At 43.9% G+C, this 18,685-nt stretch overlaps 1 long non-coding RNA gene across 1 annotated transcript in view; it reads left to right on the top strand.

The window, feature by feature from the left end:
• Window positions 1-753: 753 nt before the first annotated feature.
• LOC136384849 (uncharacterized) overlaps window positions 754-18,685 on the top strand; it is a 37,098-nt gene continuing 19,166 nt past the window's right edge. The window contains exon 1 of the long non-coding RNA XR_010747662.1: window positions 754-920. This is a non-coding gene — a long non-coding RNA (uncharacterized lncRNA). The remainder of the gene's footprint in view (window positions 921-18,685) is intronic.

The following is an 18,685-nucleotide window of genomic DNA, read 5'->3' as shown; positions in this document are numbered from 1 at the left end:
GTGTGACCCCTTATCTGTGGAAAATAGAATATGAGTAAATGGATAAATTTGGCATAGCCCATCACCAAGAGTTTTCCATCTTTAGCATGCACTAAAATCACTGTATAACTTGTTAAAATACAGAATAGGGACCTCCTTTTCAAGTATCTAATTCAGTAGGTCTGGGGCCCAATAATTTGTAACTGTAACACCTTCCCAGGTGATGATCATTGTGCTGGTCACGGACCACAGCTTGAGAAGCTTTGCTGAATCCATAACCAAACACAATTAAATATGAATCTCTGATGACAGGGATACTAGAATCTGTATTTTTATGTGCAGACAAACCATTGGGAATCTTGTTAGTTAAAGTGCAGACTATGATTTGATAGGTCTGGGGTAGGGACAGAGAGATTCTGTTTCTCATAAACTCTAAGGTGACGCTGATGCTCGTGATGCACGGACCTCACAAACTACGGAACTGGATCCTGATTGAATTAATCTGGGGAAAGTCACGTGTTTCTCATGTGCATTTACTTGTTAATCATTGTCTTGAGCAAGACCAGGGAATTCAAAGCCAACCCAGGAGCAACAGGAGTTTCCTCTGCAGTTAAAATCTTTGCCGAAAGGCAGGTGATTGAAATAGTCAGGTTAGTCTTCTAGGAGGTTTCTTAAAACTTCAGGTTTAGAAATTATCCTGAGCTTCTTTGTGTTCACGCCCACTGCAGAGAACTCAGCTTCGGAGATCCTTTATAGCTGAGAAATCAACTCAAGTAGAAATATTTGGCTTATTTGGTCAATTCTGAAAAGAAATCTGAAATAACGAAACTCTTCTATTACCAGGCTCCAAGCGAGCCGTGGTGTGCCTCTACCGGGAGTCGCCTGCATTGATCCGCCCTTACAACCACAGACTCCTACACAGCTGAGCTTAAGGAGAAAAGGTAAGAAACGCTCTTTATTTTTCCAATGAAAGGGCAGATTTGGATTAGCACATTCGTTACCTTTTTTTTTCTGATCTTCCTTACTATCTAACATTGCTGAAGTGTTTTGCTTGCTAATAACTGCCAATGTGTTCTGAATGAATATGTTGTTAGTTTACAGGGAAGATGATCACGCCAGGGAATCAAGAGGGCAAGTCAACCCTCAGGTGATATGGAGAGAGGAAATAGGACAGACTACTCTGGGGATTGCTGACAGAGGCAGAGCAGACCAGACAAGAAAGCTGCTTTGGGGAGGAGGAGGCTCTGCGGTGTGAAGGGCGACAATTCCGGGAAAGTTCAGGTCAGGGCTGAGTGTCTCAGGCCTCTGCCATAGCCCACACTCATCGGAACCGGTTTGAGCTGCTGACGGAATCTGTTATAATTAACAGGAGAAAAGGACCTCAAGAGTTAACCGTTTAGATATGCATCAGTTTTTCCAATAGAGAGTTATATACCTCAATGGTATTTGTCTTATACTGCTTTGGGAAAGCCTCAAACCATAAATGAGGAATAGTAGAGGGCAAGAGAGAAGGTGAAATTGTTCTGTGGATGTGTGTGTTGAAGATACCCATTCATTCTTACCTGAGCATGGGTGGTGGGATGGAGCTAGGTTTGTGAGGGTCATATTTTACATTTCAGGTAGCACTTCCCCTGGCTCTCTGCTCTCTTTCCACGGCATATTTTAGGTTAGGATCTGCAGGGTAAGCCTCATAAAATTCACAGATTTATCACCTCACATTAAAGTGACCGGTATGATGATCTGGATGACTTAAGAGCGTGGCTAATTGTCCCTCTCTCATCATTTGCAAGGTCAGTGTCTCTGCTGCTGAGAGGACAGTGCTGGATGAGGGTTAACAGGATTTGGAGAAGTTTTGTATAAAGATCAATGACCATTTGTCATAGGGGGCAAACCAGGCTCGAACTTCAGTAGAGGGTAGATGCAGCCGCGTGTGTCCTTGTGTGGGGCCAGCAGCCGGTGGGAATAAGGAAAGTAGGAACAATAACGACAATTACTGAGGCACTTAGGCATTTTATACATATTCTTTAATTTTCCAAACAAGCCCATAAAATTTTTATTATTCTCATTTTATTTTAACAAAGAAACAGGCTTTGAGAATTTAAGAATTAATACCACAATGAGTTGACTAAGCTTTGTGCATAACAGAAATGAGACTTTTGAATCCAGGACTAGTGGGCAGGTCTGTACCCTGGAACCAGTCAGAACTACAACCACCGTCCCATAGTGATCTGGTGATGTTCTAATGTGACTTTCTCCAATTGTATTTTTATAACACTAATATTTCTCCAAGATGTTACCAGGTGTTCTTGAGTTGAGAATCAATTCTGGATTTTAAGCTAGTTTACCTCTTGTAATATTTCTCCAAGAGGTAGATATAACATAAAATATAATTAGTATAATACATAATATTGTTGCTAGTGAAACATAGCTTGGGAAGAGCTGAATTAGGGAAAGGAAACACACCAAGGGTTTTAATCCTAGCCTCTAGTCCAGGGGTCCCCAAACTTTTTACACAGGGGGCCAGTTCACTATCCCTCAGACCATTGGAGGCCGCCACATACAGTGCTCCTCTCACTGACCACCAATGAAAGAGGTGCCCCTTCCGGAATTGCAGCTGGGGCCAGATAAATGGCCTCAGGGGGCCACATGCGGCCTGCGGGCCATAGTTTGTTGGGGACAGAACCTAAGGGCTTACTCGGTCTGCTGAAGGCCCACAGTCAAGGCACATATGAGAAAGCAATCAATGAACAACTAAAGGTGTAGCAATTCACAATGAAAAGCTGATGATTGATGCTTCTCATCTCTCTGTTCCTGTCTGTCTGTCCCTGTCTATCTGTCCCTCTCTATTCCTATCAGATGACTAACCAGAGCCACATTGGACAGATTATTATCCTTCTTCAATTTTAGCATGAATAATATGACAATTGTGATGTTTTCTTAGGTCACAAGTAGATGAAAATTTCTGTAATATTTTAAATATAACATCTATAAAAGGAGTATTTAAACTCTTGGTATTTTATACAGAGATTTGGTACATATCTTCACTGTCTCTGAGACCTTCCCTAGTTGACTTTTCTGAACTACATTACTTGCAGTTACAGCTTAGCTATGGAAGCAACTCAGCACAGTTTTAATTTCTCACCACAAAGGATTGGTATCTTATAGCAAGATAGATATCTGCATCCAATTAAGAAGGCCAAAAAAGCCTGACCAGGTGGTCGCGCAGTGGATAGAGCATCGGACTGGGATGCTGAGGACCCAGGTTCGAGATCTTGAGGTCGCCAGCTTGAGCGTGGGCTCATCTGGTTTGAGCAAAGGGCTCACCAGCTTGGGCCCAAGGTCTCGGGCTCGAGCAAGGGCTTACTCGGTCTGCTGAAGGCCCACGGTCAAGGCACATATGAGAAAGCAATCGATGAACAACTAAAGGTGTAGCAATTCACAACGAAAAGCTAATGATTGATGCTTCTCATCTCTCTCTTCCTGTCTGTCTGTCCCTGTCCATCTGTCCCTCTCTCTGACTCTCCCTCTGTCTCTGTAAAAAAAAAAGGCCAAAAATATCAGATGTATTGGTGAATTTTATGAATCAAAACAAATAGAAAGTAATAAGTTAGATAGATTGTCAATCTGTGAGAGTAGTTCATTATCAGAGTTGATCCTCAACTTGGTTCTAAGTTCCTGGTGGCTAAAGAAACACAAGTTTAAATGGCCCAGCGCAGCAACTTCGCCTTATCACTTAGGATTGAAGTTTATTGTCAGAGCAGGAGAAGGGAAGAAAAGATTGGGAGCAAATAATATTAGGGGAGGGAGAAACAAAACTGCAGAAATTTAGAGAAGGTCGGGGACAGAACTTAAGGATCCTATGTGCTTGGTCTAAAATACTATTCAAACCCTGGCTGGTTGGCTTAGTGGTAGAGCGTCAGCCTGGCGTGCAGGAGCCCTGGGTTTGATTCCCGGCCAGGGCACACAGGAGAAACGCCCATCTACTTCTCTACCCCTCCCCCTCTCCTTCCTCTCTGTCTCTCTCTTCCCCTCCCGCAGCCGAGGCTCCATTGGAGCAAAGTTGGCCTGGGCACTGAGGATGGCTCCATGGCCTCTGCCTCAGGCGCTAGAATGGCTCTGGTTGCAGCAGAGCGATGCCCCAGATGGGCAGAGCATCGCCCCCTGGTGGGCATGCCGGGTGGATCCCAGTCGGGTGCATGCGGGAGTCTGTCTGTCTGACTGCCTCCCCGCTTCCAACTTCAGAAAAATACAAAAAATAAAAAATAAAAATAAAAATAAAAAAATAAATAAAATACTATTCGAATTCATGTTTCTGAAGGTCTCAATTGAAATTGATACCACCTCTCCCCTCCAAGTCTGTATCTATATACTGACACACTTGGAGAAGGATTGTAAACATTGAAGGTTATATGATGATTTGTGCTCTTATCCTATGACTACAAGATGAGTCAGCCAACTAATACATGTACAATATAAAAAGAAAACGTGAACATGGGTTTGAAATGTGTGTATTATGTCATCAGAACACACCAAGCCCATAGCTTAGATGGGAGTTTCTCCACCTTGGAGGCAGACCAAACACAACATTACAGAAAGGCAGAGATTTTAGGAACAGAAGGACCCCACATCTGGCATAAGAAATCTGAAATGAGAAATTAGTGTTGTTGTTGATGAAGGTGCTGCCTCTATTATTTTTTATGCACTATACAGAATTTATTTGAACCATAAGTGCATGAACTCAGAAATTTGTTCTCAGAGTGGATGACAGAGCCAGGGCTTGAGGTCCTCACTTTCCCTACACGCAGCCCTCTGAGAGCCTGCCCTCACTTCATTTTAGATCTACATCCTCAAAGCTATACTGTATTTTGCAACCCAAAGAGCTGCAGCAATCATTAGAACTCCAAACAAGAAAGCATCGATGGATATATACAAAAGAAAACAGATGTCAAATGGGCATGAAAAGAAAAGAATGACCTGTGTCCGTGCTTTAGAAAGTGTTTAGGAAATAACACTCGGCACTTAGCGAGTAAATATTTACCATAGAGCCTGACCTGTGGTGGCGCAGTGAATAAAGCGTTGACCTGGAAATGCTGAGGTCACCAGTTCAAAACCCTGGGCTTGCCTGGTCAAGGTCAAGGCACATATGGGAGTTGATGCTTCCAGCTCCTCTCCCCTTCTCTCTCTGTCTCTCTCTCCTCTCTCTGTCTCTCTCTCTCTCTCTCTGGTTCTCTCTCTCTCCTCTCTAAAAATGGATAAATAAATAAAATATATATATATAAAACACTGTTTGGCCTGACCTGTGATGGTGCAGTGGATAAAGCATCACTGGTTCAAAACCAGGCACTTCTCTGGTCAAGGCACATATGGGAGTTGATGCTTCCTGCTCCTCCCCCCCTTTCTCTCTCTCTCTCACTCTCTCTCTCCTCTCTGAAATAAATAAATAAATAAATAAATAAATAAATAAATAAAATATAATATTTACCATTGTGTGTAATTACAGAAATTGAGCTGATGCTCTTAGGTAAAAATGGCCCCCATCTTTTCAGAAAGCAGTTTCTGCTCACCCACAAGGAGGAACAAACAAGACCACTGAGAAATGTGACTGAATTATTAATAGCCTAATTTGCTCATAAGGATGAATTGTAAGTTCTGAATCATTTTAGCTAGAGAACAATGTATAAAAACATCCCGCATGTTGTAAGTAACCCAGTACGATTAAAAAAGATTTAACTTCCAGTTGTCATTTCCTTCTGCTTATACCTATATATGTTGACTAATTCGCTAGGTTCTAATAGAGCTAGGAGCAGTCTCTTAGACGCTCTGTGCCCTGCATCATTGCACCTCTTGTATATACAACTGCTTAATTTATTAATTTGCTCACTCACTAAGAAAACATGGATTGGGTACTCAAATGCAGACCACTGGAATATGTGTGGTGGGTTATATATATTAATGTGAGGTGCATAGTCCTGGCCCACCAACCAAATACAGATGCTCATTGACTTATGGCATTAAGTCTGGATGAACCCATCCTACATAGAAAATATTGTAAGTTAAATATTCATTTACTACACTGACCAGGTAGTGGTGCAGTGGATAGAGCATCGAACTGGGATGCAGAGGACCCAGGTTCGAGACCCCGAGGTCGCCAACTTGAGTGCGGGCTCGTCTGGTTTGAGCAAAAGCCCACCAACTTGAACCAAGGTCACTGGCTCGAGCAAGGGGACACTCAGTCTGCTGAAGGCCCACAGTCAAGGCACATATGAGAAAGCAATCAATGAACAACTAAGGTGTTGCAACACGCAATAAAAAACTAATGATTGATGCTTCTCATCTCTCTCTGTTCCTGTCTGTCTGTCCCTGTCTATTTCTTTCTCTGACTCATTCTCTGTCTCTGTAAAAAATAAATAAATAAATAAAATTTAAAAATATTTATATTTATTTACTATACCTGACCTAGTAAACACTACAGCTTATACTAGCCTACCTTAAACATTCTTGGAACACTTACATTAGCTTAAAGCTGGGCAAAATCAACTAACAAGAAGCCTATTTAATAATAACATGTTGAACATTTCTTATTTATTGTGGGTATTGCTTGCATGTCATAGAAAAATAGAAAAATTGTAAGTCAGACCACCGTAAGTCAGAGATTGTCTAAACAGACATCATCATGATTAAACAGGTATATGTAATCCAACTTTACTTCAACCACATCATTGTGTGTACCTGTGTGAGGAGTGTGAGGGGTGTGTGTGTGTGTGGGCACGTTCATGCTGGCTGTCACGATTGATTCACAGTAACAAAACAAAAAGACTAAATGACTAAGTAGCTCTGTCCTCTTCATGTTCCCCTATTTAAAATCTTCCTCAGCCCCCACAGTTTTTGGAAGCTCTGAATAAGTGTCACACGTGGAAGAAGTGTAAACAAAGGGAAGTGAGCGTGAGTTTGGAGATTGGATCCAGTCCATTACTTATTTCTGCAAATTTAGGCAGTTTCTTAACCCTGTTTTCATCATCTATAAAATGGAAATCAACAAAGCACCTGCCCTCTCCTCCTAAATTTGTTATCAGGATTAATTATTGAAAAAGCACTTGCGGTAGTGCCTGATATAAAGTAAATTTTGTAGGTATTTCTTATATGTGTAATTATATATACTATTAAGTATCAATGTCTGATAGATGCATTTGTTTTCTATGTTGGCATCTCTAAAGTTGGGATGTGAATGCTAATCTATAGCAATTTAAATACAATGAAAGAGAATTATATAAAATGTACATTTATATAATGCACAGATGCACAGGTAGCATATTTGTAATAATATGTATTATCACAGACTCCTGAGTAGTCCTTGCAGCTGCATTAATAACTCCACCCTTTTCTTCCTTCTGGATCCAGCTCAGTGTGCTGATCTGACACTCAGGTGAATGGAGACATGTGGGCGTTAGAGCCGCACCTAATTACACTGCTTGTGCTACTGTTGGTGCTGATACTGCACTGGGGTGTCTGGCAGTCAAGGTCTGGGGCATAAATGTGTCCAGGAAGAAGGGTAGTTTCTATTGCTATAGGAATGATTAGTACTGATGCCAAAAATCACTTTAATTTCTGCTAACATGAGAATAATTTCTTGGACATATCTTTGCATCTCATACCCTGTCACTCAATTTATGGCTGTGCTGCTTGGGATTCCTTATGCCTTCCGGATCTCAGTTCATCAGCTTTCTCATGTTGGGATTGCGGAATACCATTTCCAAGGCTCCAGGTCACCAGCTAAAACCTAGGGCTAACTCAGCTTAGAAGGAGAAGCTGAGGAACTAACAAAGTACAGTCCTCAAAACTGTCCCTCTCCCCGGGCAGGTAGGGATATTGGGCCCTTGTCTGAGGATGAGTTATGTCTTAGGTATATGCTGAAGTCCCAGGGTGCCTCTGTGGGCTGCAGAAATGTCCCAGCAGAACACTCAGGTTGTGGTGTGCAGCGTGTGGTGTGGCAGCTCTGGCATGTTTTTACGTTGTTCATATGGTTTGTGTGCAGGTGTATTCTTGCCCATTGCCCACTCCACTCCATGTCTCAGGGCATTCACCTCTACAAACTGCATCACAGACACTCCCTTTCCATCTGGCCTCCAGCTAGGTTTGACCAAAGGCAATCTGTATCAAGAGTTTGTTAGGAGAGAAAAGGATGGAGATCTTGAATTATTTTTCATGCTATGAAATTTCTGCACTGATTCTGGAGAATCTGCATTCTCTTCTGGCTTGATATCGCCTCTCTTCTTGCCCATCTCCCACTATTTATGCTTCATCCAGGTGGCCAATCTCCTGGACTCTAGAAACTCCAGTTCTCTCATTTGATCCCCACAACCAATTTTTAATTTTGAGTTGCCTATTGATTGGTATTTCATCTCCTCCCATATCTTTGCAACTAGTTTCTGTATTAAAATTGTACATTTTACCTGGAATGGGAGTTACCTTCCTTGCCAAAAATCCCCAAAACCTTAGAGTCATCGAACCTATAAAATTTTGAGATCTACCCTGATATGTCTAACACTGGGGGAAAAAATATAAGCTGAGGTTGACAGGGTCAAATGTGAGTCATTCAGAAGATATCAAGAATGATCAAACCTCAGAGCAGGCTGATAGAGAGGAGGGCGGGGTGGTTGGGAGAGTGTTTTATGTATGGCATTCAGGATGAGAGGTAGCATTGCAGAAAAATAACACAGTTAGAGACTAATGGCTTTTGGTGTGTAGGATATTGTAGAAGGCAAGGGAAGATATTAGAGTAATAATAATGTCAGATAATTAATATCACTTATTTTGACCTTTATCTTGGTCAGGTATGAAGGGGTCAATAGATATTCTGCAAATTGACTTTAAAAAAATATAGTAAGGGATGCCCTGGCCGGTTGGCTCAGTAGTAGAGCGTCGGCCTGGCGTGCGGGGGACCTGGGTTCGATTCCCGGCCAGGGCACATAGGAGAAGCGCCCATTTGCTTCTCCACCCCCACCCCCTCCTTCCTCTCTGTCTCTCTCTTCCCCTCCCGCAGCGGAGGCTCCATTGGAGCAGAGATGGCCCGGGCGCTGGGGATGGCTCCTTGGCCTCTGCCCCAGGCGCTAGAGTGGCTCTGGTTGCGGCAGAGCGATGCCCCGGAGGGGCAGAGCATCGCCCCCTGGTGGGCAGAGCTTCGCCCCTGGTGGGCGTGCCGGGTGGATCCCAGTCGAGCGCATGCGGGAGTCTGTCTGACTGTCTCTCCCCGTTTCCAGCTTCAAAAAAATACAAAAAAACAAACAAACAAAAAAAAACATAGTAAGGGGAGCAATATTAATCATATGCCATCACGTAGAAACTGATGGAAAGAAGTATAAAGTGATTCTTCTGCATTCACACGATTAGGAAGCGGCAGAGCTCAGCTCCCGAATGTGGTATTAGTGCCATCTGCTCAGCTCACCTGATTCGCCAGCCTTGAACGACATGCTGGCCGGTTCCTGCTTTACAACATTTTTTACATTCCCTTTTATCTCCTGGCATGATCTGTTCTCACATCCTGAGTTTTTCATTTCTCAACATTTAGAAAGACTGTGCCCATGGATTCATTATTGTTATTATTATTATTACTTCTCCTTGTTCCTCCTAACCCATTCAGATCATCAGCATCATGACCCTCCTTCATCTGTCACATTCTGGTGCCTAGAATGGTGCTTGACACCTAGTAGGTACACACTAACTCTTCAGTGAGTGGAATAATGGCACGCAGGAGGTCTAATAAACACTCATTTCCGTTTCCTTTCCCACTCCTCTGAGTGTCTGAAGACCAGCCCCTCTGTCACTTCCAAGGACATCCACCACCTACACATAAAACTCAATGGATCTGTTCCACGGAAACAATACTTTTAGGGCAATTAAGTAGCAGGATGTGGAACCATCTCATCCGGCCACTGCTGCCGCGTAGGCTGAGGAATGAGGTCCCTACCCTGCCAAACTATTTATATTTTCCTGGGTAATTAAAGTAATGAAGTTGTCTGGGGCACAACGCATGCTATGCCGTCCCCTCGGGTCCATTCATCTGCTTTAGTTTCCGGTTCCAGTCGGCAGGTTTATGGAACAAGTCTCATAGAATAGTGGGAACTCACGCAGAGCCTTGTGGAGAGCAAGCTCCGTGCTATTTCCAAGGGAGAAATGAGGAGGAAAAGCTGGACAGCGTGAGCCAGCTTCTGTGTTTCAGGCGAGTCCTGTGTAGCATTGTAAACACGCATCCTAATGAGGCCGGGAGCTTCTGCCAGTGCCAGGCCCTCTGTGTGGACATAGGAAGCTCCTTGTTTTATCGGAGATGTTTGTACCCAAACGACAAACGCGGGGAGACATAGTCTATTTCAGCAGGGATCAGTGCAGCACCAGAGGGTGCCTGTCTCCCTATTCAGGTCAAATTCAGACAGGAAGCCAAGTGTTGTTTCTTCTCAAGACAATGCCCTGGGGGCCTGGCTCTGGGAACGAGAGCCTGGGCTTCTGTCCCCTGTGACAGCTCTGCCTTACTGCCAGGTCAGCCCCAGAGGGAGGAGTCTCAGGGCGGCTCTGGTCCTTCCTGCCCGGCTCCCCAGCCCACACAGCTCTGATTGCAGAGACCTTGGCCACAGGCAAGGAGCGGCTCCGATATGCCAGCCAGCAGAACAGCTGTGCTGCTCACTCGCCATCGCCAGGTCCAGGACTTCTTCCTTCCGGTGTTCAGATTTGTTTTCCCTTTGGTTTCAGTCCAGAGGTGGCCTTCCACTGTGAATTATTTCACACTATTCCAACCTAGATGCAGGGAGGAGAATCACAATGTTCAGCGCGCAGGGCAGACCTGACTGGTTGCCACCCCTCTGGTCCCTGCTGGCGTGGAAACACGGGAGGGAAATCTTCCCTCTGCCTGTGGGCCCGAGGAGCCACCCTGAAAGCAGATTTCCTGCCTGGCTTGTTTCACTAGGATTCCCTTTGCTAATGTGGGCAGGTGGCTAGATGTTGATGGGGAAGGAGAGCAGAGAACTATATTTATTAGGACTATATTTATTAGAAAGTGTGCTTCAGTAAGAAACTGCAACATCCCATATAGCTTAACTTGCTAGAAGGACGAAGCATTCATAGGCTCAATTGCACATCTCTGGAATCCATTATAGGGGCGGGAGGTTGGCTTTGGGGGTCTTATGTTAATCCTAGGCACTGACCATATGATGCTGAGCTAGGGAAGTTGGGGGATGCCCGTAGAGACCCTTAGCTACCAACTTCCTCAGGAAAGGAAGTGTCTCTTGTCTGAAGACAGGCAATGAAACCTCCACATACAGAGTCAGAATGGGAAACCCCAATACTTCCTTCTCATCCACCTCTACCTCCTCTAGGATTTAACAAGTGTCTGATACTGGACCTGCTCTGCCCCCTGCAGGAGTAAGCAAGAGGGCCTGTGGGAATGACTCAAGTTCATGTGTCCTTTACAAAGTTGGATGTAGGGAAAGGCTCCACGTTTGGGAACCGTCCAGAAACATGTAGCTTATCAAAAGAAAAACCGCACCGTCTCATTTTACCTAATCAAATAATTTAACCAATTTTAACTAAGTTTTGCGAGTTTTGCTTTATAAAAAATGTCTCATGAAAGTATGCCTCTTAAAAGTGTGGGTTTGCCTGTCTAAGGAATACTAATTCCTTACATTTTAGCTGTCTAACACAGAATTGAAGTTGGTTCTTTTTACTGTTAAAGGACCTCAATTTTCCTTTTACTTTATATTTTTCCCCCTACCTGCTACTTCCAAAATCTGGTACTTCTTAATGAGTATGTCATGGCAATACATTTATTTGCATAAATTTATTAAGAATCTGTTTTCTTTGAATAGAGAGCATAAGGCCAATTTCCAATTTTGGTTTGATCAACCAAGACCTTGACTGAAATGTCATGTCTGAAAGAGACATGCTTAAACTCTGAGTATGACCAGAAATCTTTAAAAAAGTGAGACTGGCTTTCAAAGCTGGTGAGCCCACTAAGTGGCCTAATACCTTGCTCACCCCTGTGGTTTGTGGCAGTCTTTCTAGGCAAGGAACAAAGGTTGCTGTTTTGAAAGATGGCAAAGAGGGAACCTTGAAACCTTTTGGGGGACCTTAGGAACTTGAGAAATCTACCCAGCCTTATAGGTATTCAGGTAAAGTGGAATGGCGACTTGGGACTTAACTTCTTCACCCAGAAGGGTAAATTAAAGCTCAGTTTAAAAATTACTTACAAGATTCCAGCAAAACAAATTTAAAAGCCTATATAATCAGTTGCTATTCTTTTTATGTTAATGCAAATAACCAGGTCTAATCAAAACTGAACTTAATACAGTCATTGTAATAAAAATGAGAATGATTTTAGGTAGAAAAATTGTCCTCAGTGGAAGCCACAATGCCCACTGGGCAGCTGAAGTTTTTTTATAAAGCTGTGTCTGTACATGCCATACCTTTGACTTTTGAATGTTGACTTTTTACCCTGTAATTTGACCATTGGTTTCTGGCACTTAACCCTTTACCTCTGACCCCTGCCCTTTGGTCATTGATCCTTGGTCTTTGATCCTTGACCTCAGAATGCTAAGTTTTGATCTTTGACCCCTAACCTCAGACCAGATCTTACAACTTGACCCTGTATGCTGACCCAAAAACTCACCCTGACCTCGACCTTAAATCTCAACAATAAACCCTGACCCTAACCCCAGTTTACAGGCTCTTTTGTATTTCTCTATTACATACCTACTTAACTATCCTGAGTACAAAGCACCTTAGCTGGATTCCAGGAAAAGGCTGGCATGATGATTCACACTATATTTCTGGTGCCTGTATCTACAATACTCATCACACTGACTTAGACACGTCAGTCTTGCCATGTCACATCTTCTCCTCTTTTCCCATGACTCTGAACCTTTTCCCCTGCTGACTATTGACGCTTGACCTTGGACCTCTGTCTTTTCACCCTTGACATTCAACCTGTGCTTCTAACCCTAGGCCTTTGATTTCTGGCCCTTGACACTTCATCTTTTGACCTTTGACTTCTGTCCCATTCTAGACTTCCAAGAATGTGTAGGTGTTAGAATTCATGGGATTTTGAAAAGACCAGAGTAACAGGCTTTATTGAAAGGAAGAAAGGAACCCTGCCGGGCTGACTCAAAGGATGAGTCGTGCACCATGGCAGGGTAAAGAAATGAAGCCTAAGATTCCCGACTATTTGATATATACTGAGATATATATGTGTGTGTGTGTGTGTGTGTGTGTGTGTGTGTGTGTGTGTGTGTGTGTATATATATATATATATATATATAGAGAGAGAGAGAGAGAGAGTGGTTCCTAGAGAGGCCTCAAGGGAAAAGGGATGGAGATCATTATCTTCTGTAACTTCTTCCTGCTGAGTAGGGGTGGTGAGGGGTTATGGCCTCTCTAAGGCTTACTCTCAGTGAGGGGTAGAGAGATGCAGTGATGGCTTCTTGTCAGATAGGGGTGTATTTATAGGGTTCCAGATTTTTCTGTTCATGAGGGCAGGTTTCAGGGTTGATGTGTAGGGTTAGGTAGATTTTTTCCAATTTACTGATTGGTGAAGGTTTGCATGTGATTCTGTAAGAAACTAGCGAACAAACGTAAGAGGCAGGGTCCAAAAGTTAGAAAAATAGATAGGAGAGTGAGTGGACTAATGAAATGCAATACTCAAGACACCCAGTTTGTGCGAAACCACTGATTCCATGATTTGGTTTGTTTTTTACGAATTTACTGGGCTTCAGAGAGAGAGAAAGTGGGAATAAGACTGGGCAGTGGCCAGTCCCCCTGCCCCTAGACCTATTTTTATAGAAATTTTTAAAGCAACAAGAAGAGGAATTACCTGTATAGCTCGTTTAGTCCTTAGATTGACGGGTAGTGTACTAGGAACTCGAAGAGGCTCAAGGGGTGGGATTAGGTTGATATTTGGGGTAAGATAGATTAGGGTACAGGTTTCTGTCCAATTAGTAGGGAGACACATATAGGTGTTGATCCCACACAAGTAGAAAGCCTCTGATTGGGGGATATAAGATGAGAGGTGGATAGAGAATTGATGGATAAGGGGTTGGTTTCGTTCTTTGTTTCTGAGCTCCAGATGGTCAGCGTGGAGGAAGGAGCTGCCCAAATAACTGGGGAGAGTAGAGGATTGTTAGCTAGGGTGACCAATCAAACATTCTTTGAAAACCAGTTTTCTGACTGTTCAAATTCTTTTTTCTCTATACAAACCTCCTACAACCTGCACAAACCTTCTACAACTTACATAAACCTTTAGCTTTCATGCACTTTGATTTTTCCTTTTTCTTTCAAAAGTATTTCCATACCTTATACCTTCTATAATCAAAACTATACAATTCCTTTCTAGTCAGAACTCTTGATTTAAAAATCTTTACCCCTTAGTGACACTTAAGCTTTTTTCTTACTCTAGTTTCCCTTTTCCCAAAGTCTGATTAAAAGAGTCCTTAGTTTCTTCATATATTCGCCATATGTAGACCAACCAGGTTCCGGTTTGTGGTTGGAGTAAAGCATGTCATTTTTCTACTTTAGCAGCAGTGGGAGTTGTCAGGATCATGGTGTGTGGACCTGCCCGCATGAAATTAAGTCCTTGGGTGATGTAATGCTGGAAGCGCCTCTTGGACAGTCTTTGAACAGTTTGTTGAGTAACCTGTAAATTCTGAATGGTAAAGAAGGCATTCTTGAGGTCTAGGATGGTGAAGTGAGTGGTGTTTGAGGGAATGTGTGACAGTAATTTGTAGAGATTAGGGACTACTGGATGGAGGGGAACTACTGCCTCATTGATTAGATGTAGTCTTGTACGAGGTGATAACCCCCTGAAGGTTTTTGAACAGAAAGGATGGGGGTATTATAGGGAGAGTCCGTGGAGATGAGTAAGCCTTGATTTAAGAGGGGGGTTAATTATTGGTTTAAGGCCTTAGAACAAAGAGACAAAACAGATTACTTACACAGCTTAATAGACAACTCTGCGTTTTTAAGTTTTTTGAGATGGTAGGGTGTTGTCAGCATAGAGGGGAGGAAGAGAAAAAGCAGAAGGATGGACAGCGTGAACAGCTGGATGGAAAGAAGGAGGGTCAGAATCTGCAGGAGGAGGAGGAGGTAAATTAAAGTGCTGGTGGTGGCACCACGTGGTCAGAGGAATCAAAACGGTTTAGAGCTCTGAGGAGAGGGGAGAGGACGAAGGGGAGGAAGGTGTGATTGCCTGTGGGGAGGGGGGTTGGGGTGAAGGAGAGACGGGCACTGCTACTGGAGCCAGTGGGGAGGGGGAAATTGGTAAGATACAGCTGAAGCCAGTGTGGAGGGGTCAAAGAAGAGAGACAGGCACCGCAACTGGAACCGCAGCTTCTAAGGAGGGGAGAGGGGACGAAGGAGAGACAGGCGGAGCGGCAGCCTGTGAGGGGGGAGGAGGGGTTTAAGAACACAGTGGAAAAGGGAGGGGCCCCTGGCCAGCAGGGGAGGAGAAAGAGAGACTGGTATTTTCAAGTAAATGAGAAACAGGATTCGTGAAGGGAGGGGGCTTTCTGGAGGGAAGAGTCTCCAGCGAAAGAGATTTGTAGAGGGACCAGAGAGGGTTCCTGAGAGAGGGGTGCTCTCCTGGGGTCAGGCAGGAGGGGGAGAGAGTTGGGAATCCACAGAGAAGGAAAGATTAGGAGTAGAGGTTTAGGTTTTGGCCAAAAATTGGCCTGCGTGTAGAACAGGTGGCACAGAGATTAAGGACAGGAGCAAAGGTAGAAGAAAGGAATATCTGAGACCTTTCCAGTCCGGTGGCAGAAATTATTGAGGTTTTTTTTTTTTTAAGATGCCTCCCAAAGGAGTAGTCTCTGGGGCCTGAGGTTGGGAGGAGCCCATGTTATGCTGGGAATAAAGAACGAGAAGAGCGTCCTCAAACTCTTTCAATTATTCTGAGTAGAGTAGAGGGTGCGGGATGTGAAGAAACCTATCGTCTCTGGAGACCTCAGTTCCAGAGTAGTAGTAGAAAGCAACCTGGCTAGGTGCCTAGACTTTCGAAGAAGTCCGTAGAAGCAGGCTGCTCGGAGCAGAAACCTCCCAAACTGTGAACCTCAGAGAGTAGAGTGAGGGTAAGGGAAGGAGAGGAGCCTACCGGAGATTGGGAAAGAGTACAAATTCCTTACCTTCTGGTCCAGCAGGGGTTTGAGACAGGGTCAGATCACCGGCCAATCAACCTACATTCACACAGCCAAGCAGAATCAGGGAGTTAGCCCGGGACGAGCTGCCGCTGCCCACTGCTTCCCTGGTAGTAAGTTTGGCTGGTGAAGGGGATCGTCCAGGCATCCGGTACCCTGTCCCGGGTTTCGGCACCAAATGTTAGAATCCATGGGAGTTTGAAACAACCAGAGTAATAGGCTTTATTGAAAGGAAGAAAGGAACCCTGCCAGGCTGACTCGCAAGGGAGAGTCATGTGCCATGGCAGGGTTAAAGAAATGAAACCTAAAAATAGGTCCCATGATACTCCTTACACAGGCTAGATTAAAGGGCAAGGGAACATTCTTTAGAAACAGAGCAGCAGTTGATTATGTTTATGTTTATAAAGTGTACATTCTTTTTGTAGAAAATTTGGAAAATAAAGAACCAAATTAATATAGAATTAAAAAATATTTATGGCCCTGGCCGGTTGGCTCAGCGGTAGAGCGTCTGCCTGGCGTGCGGGGGACCCGGGTTCGATTCCCGGCCAGGGCACATAGGAGAAGCGCCCATTTGCTTCTCCACCCCCACCCCCTCCTTCCTCTCTGTTTCTCTCTTCCCCTCCCACAGCTGAGGCTCCATTGGAGCAAAAAGATGGCCCAGGCGCTGGGGATGGCTCCTTGGCCTCTGCCCCAGGCGCTAGAGTGGCTCTGGTCGCAGCAGAGCGACGCCCCGGAGGGGCAGAGCATCGCCCCCTGGTGGGCAGAGCGTCGCCCCTGGTGGGTGTGCCGGGTGGATCCCGGTCGGGCGCATGTGGGAGTCTGTCTGACTGTCTCTCCCCGTTTCCTAAATAGAAAAAAAAAAAAAAAGAAAAAAAATATTTATGATTACATGGAGAGTATATTGCATAAATTGTTTGTGTCCAGCCTTTTTGCCCCTAACAATATGTTGAAAAAATTTCTACATACAATAGTCTTTAAATAATGGCTGCTTATATCACTATAACTTATTTAACCAATTAAATCAGACCACTTTTAAATACTTCTGTATTTGCAATGAGGGATAAACAATTAGCTGTATTTTCAAATCTGGATTAAATGGAAAGTAGATGTTAGGAAAAAACTATCCTGATCCTGAGACATACTTAGTTTCATCCCAAATTTACTTCAATATGATTTAATGTTAATGGAGGATATTTCTGTGTAATTTTTCTCCTCTTGTATTCTGGGAACATCAACAAAGAAAACATATCATAAGAACCTGAGTCGAGGGGGTGGTGCTCTTCTGTTGTGAAATACATCTGGTACTTTAATTACTTTCAAAGGCAAATAGCTCAGAGCAGAGCGAGGATCTTACTTCCGTATTAAGTACCAAGTGCCTTGCCAAGATAGGCCACAGTTAGGAAGACAAAGGAGTAATTGCCAAGAAAGACAATGGAAATGTAAAAAAAAAAAAAATTGTTCTTATTCACATCAGTAAGAGCTCTCATTCCCAGAAAGCAGCACAACAAAGAGGTGCAAGTCACCCATCCCTGAGGTCTATTTCATGAGCTGGTTCTTTATTTCCATCTAGACATCATCTGTAAAGTGTAGCTGGAAATATCCACTTTGAATAATCAGTGAGTGGTTTTTCCATTAATAATATTAATGATGATACCCTTAAATACTGATGAGGGAGACATAATAATATACTTGCCCAAAGACTGCCGGCCAAGTTTTTTGTTTGTATGTGTGGAATGAATGTCAGTTCTATGTGCTTGTAGATGTTAAAGTATATTTTTAAATGGAAGGGGGCGGAAAGAAAGGCTAAAGATAAATACAACCTCAAACTTAATTAATAATGGATAGTATGATTTAAAAAAAAAAAGATTTTATTTCTTGATTTTAGAGAGAGGATAGAGCAAGAGAGAAAGGCGGGTGGGGAGCAGGAAACATCAACTCATAGTAGTAGTTGCTTCTCATATGTGCCTTGATTAAGCAAGCCCACGATTTCGAACCAGCGAGTTCAGCATTCAAGGTCAATAATTTATTTACTGTATCACCACAGGTCAGACAAATATTATGATTTTTTTTTTTTTGTATTTTTCTGAAGCTGGAAATGGGGAGAGACAGTCAGACAGACTCCCGCATGCGCCCGACCGGGATCCACCCGGCACGCCCACCAGGGGCGACGCTCTGCCCACCAGAGGGCGATGCTCTGCCCCTCCGGGGCATCGCTCTGCTGCGACCAGAGCCACTCTAGCGACTGGGGCAGAGGCCAAGGAGCCATCCCCAGCGCCCGGGCCATCTTTGCTCCAATGGAGCCTTGGCTGCGGGAGGGGAAGGGAGAGACAGAGAGGAAGGAGGGGGGGGTGGAGAAGCAAATGGGCGCTTCTCCTGTGTGCCCTGGCCGGGAATCGAACCCGGGACCCCCGCACGCCAGGCCGACGCTCTACCGCTGAGCCAACCGGCCAGGGCCTAATATTATGATTTTTTAAAGTCCTAAAATGTATTCCTCCATGGGTTAGATAAAGATATATAAATATATATGTAGCTGTATAGAT

This window comes from Saccopteryx leptura, chromosome 13, assembly GCF_036850995.1.
Source record: "Saccopteryx leptura isolate mSacLep1 chromosome 13, mSacLep1_pri_phased_curated, whole genome shotgun sequence".
NCBI classification, from domain to species: Eukaryota; Metazoa; Chordata; class Mammalia; order Chiroptera; family Emballonuridae; genus Saccopteryx; species Saccopteryx leptura.
The sequence above is the reverse complement of the archived record's forward strand: the minus strand, read 5'-3'. Positions and strand labels throughout refer to the sequence as shown.